The sequence below is a fragment of the Bos javanicus genome, chromosome 28 (assembly GCF_032452875.1).
Source record: "Bos javanicus breed banteng chromosome 28, ARS-OSU_banteng_1.0, whole genome shotgun sequence".
Lineage (NCBI taxonomy): Eukaryota > Metazoa > Chordata > Mammalia > Artiodactyla > Bovidae > Bos > Bos javanicus.
In genome coordinates, this window is record NC_083895.1 from 3,607,420 (window position 1) to 3,613,419 (window position 6,000).

The 6,000-nt window shown below is 39.4% G+C and overlaps 1 long non-coding RNA gene across 1 annotated transcript in view; it reads left to right on the top strand.

Annotated features, from left to right (window-relative positions):
- The window catches only part of LOC133240281 (uncharacterized), a 56,306-nt gene extending 51,388 nt beyond the window's left edge, over positions 1–4,918 (top strand). Inside the window, exons 2-3 of the long non-coding RNA XR_009734174.1 lie at positions 3,150–3,262; positions 4,358–4,918. This is a non-coding gene — a long non-coding RNA (uncharacterized LOC133240281). The remainder of the gene's footprint in view (positions 1–3,149; positions 3,263–4,357) is intronic.
- The last annotated feature ends 1,082 nt before the right edge of the window (positions 4,919–6,000 follow it).

Consider the following 6,000-nt stretch of genomic DNA (forward strand, 5'->3'; position numbering starts at 1 on the left):
TTAAATCTATTTCTCACTTCCACTGTATAATCACAAGGGATTTTATTTAGGTCATACCTGAATGGTCTAGTGGTTTTCCCTACTTTCTTCAATTTAAGTCTGAATTTGGCAATAAGGAGCTCATGATCTGAGCCAGAGTCAGCTCCCAGTCTTGTTTTTGCTGACTGTATAGAGCTTCTCCATCTTTGGCTGGAAAGAATATAATCAATCTGATTTCGGTGTTGACCATCTGGTGATGTCCATGTGTAGAGTCTTCTCTTGTGTTGTTGTAAGAGGGTGTTTGCTATGACCAGTGCGTTCTCTTGGCAAAACTGTATTAGCCTTTGCCCTGCTTCATTCTGTGTTCCAAGGCCAAATTTGCCTGTAACTCCCGGTATTTCTTGACATCCTACTTTTGCATTCCAGTCCCCTATAATGAAAAGGACATCTTTTTTGGATGTTAGTTCTAAAAGGTCTTGTAGGTCTTCATAGAACTGTTCAAATTCAGCTTCTTCAGCATTACTGGTTGTGGCATAGATGTGGATTACTGTGAGTGATATTGAATGGTTTGCCTTGGAAACGAACAGAGATCATTCTGTCGTTTTTGAGATTGCATCCAAGTACTGCATTTCAGAGTCTTTTGTTGACCATGATGGCTACTCCATGTCTTCTAAGGGATTCCTGCCCACAGTGGTAGATATAATGGTCATCTGAGTTAAATTCACCCATTCCAGTCCATTTTAGTTCCCTGATTCCTAGAATGTTGACATTCACTCTTGCCATCTCCTGTTTGACCACTTCCAATTTGCCTTGATTCATGGACCTAACATTCCAGGTCCCTATGCAATATTACTCTTTACAGCATTGGACCTTGCTTCTATCACCAGTCACATCCACAACTGGGTGTTGTTTTTTCTTTGGCTCCATCGCTTCATTCTTTCTGAAGTTATTTATCCACTGATCTCCAGTAGCATACTGAGCACCTACTGACCTGGGGAGTTCCTCTTTCAGTATCCTATCATTTTGCCTTTTTATACTGTTCATGGGGTTCTCAAGGCAAGAATACTGAAGTGATTAGCCATATCTAATCTTCTTGTTAATCCTTTTGAGTTTTCCTTTCATTTACTGCTTTTTAATTTTGAGTGTTCTTTTAAAAAACAAACAAAAAACTTTTAGTCATTTTGTGTGATCTGTTGTTGTTAACTTGTATTTTCAAGCTTTCTTTGTGTATTTTTTTCTACTGTTTCTTTTTTCAGTTGGCCTTCACACATGTCACCTTATTTGTTGTAGATTTTGTGATTTTTGTTATGAGCAGCTTATTTCCTTGAACCATTATATCTGGAAATTTTTTGAGTGCTCGGCTGATGTTAATCCCATCAAAAAGGATTTACATTTACTTTTCACAGTAGGCTGAGGGTACTACCAACCTGGGACCACCTTAAATAAAATTATCTACTTTTAATTTTTAATGGCTACTGAGCTTATTTGAATTTAGTAAGAAAACTTGTATAATATCTTAAAGTTATGTATTTCCAAGGGAGTGTCTTTCATTTTCCAGCTCTGTCTGGATAAATAAGTTTCTTTGCTTTACTTTTTAAGATTTATTTCCGGTTCACCCTAAAGGTTATAATCGCAGGCCTTTCGGGTTCCAGTCTTATGCAGATTTCTCTCTAGGTGTGGTCACCAGGATTTTCATCTGCCCTGACATCTATGTGCTCAACAATGAAGAAGCTCAATCATTTTCAACAGAAAACTTCAAAATGAAATCTAGCTTTGTTTTGAGTCTCTGTGGATTTCTTATTTTGGTTCTGTCTCAAGCGAGTATGTGCTCCTCGGTTTTTGTCTCATCACAACAAAGATTTGGAGTGACGGACATTAAAGCCCCCTCAGCGTGTCACAGCTCTCGGGTCTTGTACAGACCATGTTACAGCTCTCAGGTCTCGAACAGACCATGTTATAGCTCTTAGACAAATCAGTGTTACAGCTCAGTGTTACAGCTCTATTTTATTTAAAAGATAGCAGGAAAATCCATCTTTGAGGCTTGAGGGCATGTCAATCCAAAGACATGAAGAGAAGAGCGCCCCAGCGCACAGGAGAGAGACAGAGAGAGAGAGCCCTTTGGCTCCTCTTTTTATGTTTTTTCTTCCCTCTGGGCCTGCCCTATGCAAATTGGGCTTAGTCAGGAGTGCTTTTCTACCTGAAGTCCTCACTCCAGTCCTTGGACCTTCGTTTGACCTTCCTCTGTTCTATTTTCATGGGCTTTTCCCTTCCTTTTCTTTTAGCCACTGCCATTTTGGACTCCTTTTCCCTATTCTAACTACCTAACAGTTCCATCCATCAATGCATTTAAAAGGAAAAATGTAATATTTATTCAACAATGTAGTCATTTCAATCAGAAGAGTTGAACAAGGTGCCCAAACTGCCTGATTGCCAGAAACATGTTTGGTTTTGGTTTTGACAGAAACTCTTTGATGACTCTAGGGCTAAAGACAAATAATGCTGGGGTGACCCATAGAAAACTACTCACAGTCCACCTCTCCTCTGTGACAGGCCCCTTAGATGAAAGTCAGAACAATGAATTACCAATTTATAATAAATTACTAACAGGGGCATTCCTGCATGTTACCAGGCACTGATGAAGGTGCCTCTTCTAAGTGCTTCTCTTGAGGAAAGAGTGGATTGCTTTTGCATGAAAGTTAAGGAAATCTAATAAAACTCCTCCACCTCTAAGATGAATTTTTCAGGACCATTTCAAAATGTCCGAAAGAGAATGATATCCAGGTTTACAATGAGTCTTTAAAGCAATAGCTTAGCTGCCAAAAATAGCTCAGAGCATTTTGAATCCTAGTTACTGTCTCTCCTGAGACTCTGTGTTGTAACTGTTTGCAACTTGAAGACCATGATTTATTCATTCCCCCAATATTGTGAGAACTAAAATGGACTGAGCTCATACAAAATGCAGATGTCACTGCACTTTAATTACACTTGCCTCTGTGGTTTCTATTGGGAAGCACAAGCCCACAGATGGAGATTAGAAAGATCTGGGCAGTAGCAACAATGAAATACTGTGACCTAAGATTGAAGTGAGTTTTAAAACACACACAAAGAAAAGGGGGAAACATGATCAGAACAAACTTGGCTGACATTAATATTTTTTTCTCCCCTTGAAGAATCTTGCTTCAGACCCCATGGGGGATGTTCCTCACAACTGCAGGTGGAGGAAGGAAGGGTTGTGTTAATTATTTCACAGACAATGTGTCCTTCAAGAAACTAGAAGAAGCTGGTGAGTATTTCTAAAGACTTCTTAGAGGCACTAAGCTAGCTCCAATTCATGGAAAATGTCGTTTGCTCTAGAGATTAGGCTACATCTCTTTTTTGGGGAAACATGGCTTATTTAAATGAGATACCCAAAATGAGATTGCATCCAACTCGCCCTTGATACTAACATCCACCTACAGACTACAGCTCACATTGCATGATTGTCAGAGATCATTTCTGAGCCACACACACACACAAGAAAACCAACAAATACCCAAAATAAAATCCACACAAACTATTAGAAATAACTTGAGGAGGCCACTACAGCACCACTTTACCCTGAGACCTTCCAGACCATAGTGGTTCAAATTTTGTGACACCTTGAACTAATTTTTTCTCATCAGTTAGCTCCTCTACATAATGGTACCTAAACATCACATAAGGTCTTGGAGCTGAACACATGCAAAGATAAAGCCTGTACAAATGCTGGTTGAGATAAAGCATGTATATTTATAAAATCATGGCTAAATGAATTTTAGAAATGGAATGTAGAATGCAGAACAGCAAGAATTCCATGCCTAGAATGAATAGGCCCAAAGTGCACTCCTTTTTTACTCTTGATTCCACTGGTATCTCCTTTTCAAGTTACAGTGTCCACACATCATCATAATAAAGAGTGGGAGTATAACAGCTTGAATCTCTTTGCTCTGTTAGAGTAAGGGATCCTGGGATGGGCTGTGGCCTTTAAGGGAGGCACAGGCCCTCAAACCAGAAATTCACATTTATCAGACAGCCCTCTCCTTTAGAGATTCCTTTATTCAGATGTTAGTGTTTTGGAGGAGTATTTATTAACAGGGATGGTGATGGGGAGAGGTTGCCCCTGGAGGAAACCTGACTAACTTTGCCACCAAATCCCAAACTAGTCTGTTTAAGCACTGTGCCCCCTTCTCAGAGTTAGGGGACCCTATCCTATGACTTCAGCACCTGGTCATGGACCGTGGTGGTTGTCTTTCCCAGAGCCAGTTATGGGCTGGCTTGTAACCTAATAGGTTAGGGGTCTCAAACAATTCAATGCATCTGGATGATGGGAACTAGCTGAACCAATCATACCTTCTTTCAGGGCTTCCAAAAATGAGACAGACATTAGAAGAGCCCATTTACAAGCAGCAGCAGGAGCAGAAGAAACAGTGATGTGGAGGAGGTGATTCACAACTTCCTCTGTGAGGAAAAAGGAACCACGGAGGCCTGAGGTGTCCCCAGGGCCACTAGCCGGCTGTAAAAGCCACTGCTGATCTGGAATGGTGCCTCAATCTTGAACATTTGAAATTGCTTCTACTCCATTGTTATTTTTAGTAGAGTTGTTTCTTCAAGAAAATTGCTCCCTGATCTTGTCTCTCCCTTGCTCTCAGACTATGTGCATGTTTTAACACATTTGGTCATGATAGTCTACTTTTCTTAATCTTATAGTTGTTACTATACTGTGAAAAATGGAAAATTTGAGTATGTCGGTTGTATGATCTTACAATGTAAATTACTGAGACTTGCAATGCAACAGCTTATCAATCCTTGAAGATATTTTTATTTGATATCTTCTTATGGAATTCTTGTCTGCAAATCTTAAGCTGAAAAGTCACTAGAAATCTGTTTAGAAATGAATTAAAAATTACATTGCTTTTTTTTTTTGCTATGTGCACTAAGAATTGCTGTCAAATTGTCCATAAAGTCTGTGTACTGATTCTCAAAACAACTGATAAAATCTTTATTGTGAAAGGAAAAAAAAAAAAAAAGGATCTGAACAGGCACCTCATGAAAAAAGACATACAGATGGCACATAAACTCGTGAAATGATTCTCAACACCATTTGTTACTAGGGTACTGCAAATTAAAAAATGATGAGATACTACTTCACACCTATTACAAGGACTAAGAATCCAGAAAATTAACAACACTGGCAAGGTTGCAGAGAAATTTTCATCCATTGCTGATGGGAAGACAAAATGGTACAACCTTTAAATGACAGCTTTGTATTTTCCTATAAAACTAATTTTACCATATAATTTAGCAATCTCACTTCCAACTGAGCTGAAATTTTATGTCACACAAAAACCTGTACCTGAATATTTATAGCATCTTTATCCATAATTGTTAAAAACTAGAAGCAACCAAGATGTCTTTCAAGACAAATGTATGAATAAACTGTTACACCCTAAAATGGAATATTATTCAAAGATAAAAAGAAATGAGTTATCAAGTCCATGAGAAGACAGAGGAGACAAATTCATATCACTAACTGAAAGAAGTCAATCTGAAAAGCCTAGGTACTGCATGATTCCAACTATAGGACATCTGGAAAAGGCAAAGCTATGGAGACAGTAAAAAGATCAGTGGTTGTCAGGGGTTTAGGGTAGGAATTATAGCAAATGCCCCACACTAAAGTCAGAGGTTGTTACTAGGGGCAACTGTGGGGTTCTCTTTCATAAGTGAAGTGAAGTGAAGTGAAGTCACTCAGTCGTGTCCAACTCTTTGCAACCCCATGGACTGTAGCCTATCAGGCTCCTCCATCCATGGGATTCTCCAGGCAAGAATACTGCAGTGGGTTGCCATTTCCTTCTCTAGGAGATCTTCCCAACCCAGGGATTGAACCCAGGTCTCCCGCATTGTAGGCAGACGCTTTACCATATAAGCCACCAGGGAAGCTCCTCTCTTTCATATACTGTAAGCAATTTAGTAGATGTCAATGCGAATGACTGCTGGCCACAGACA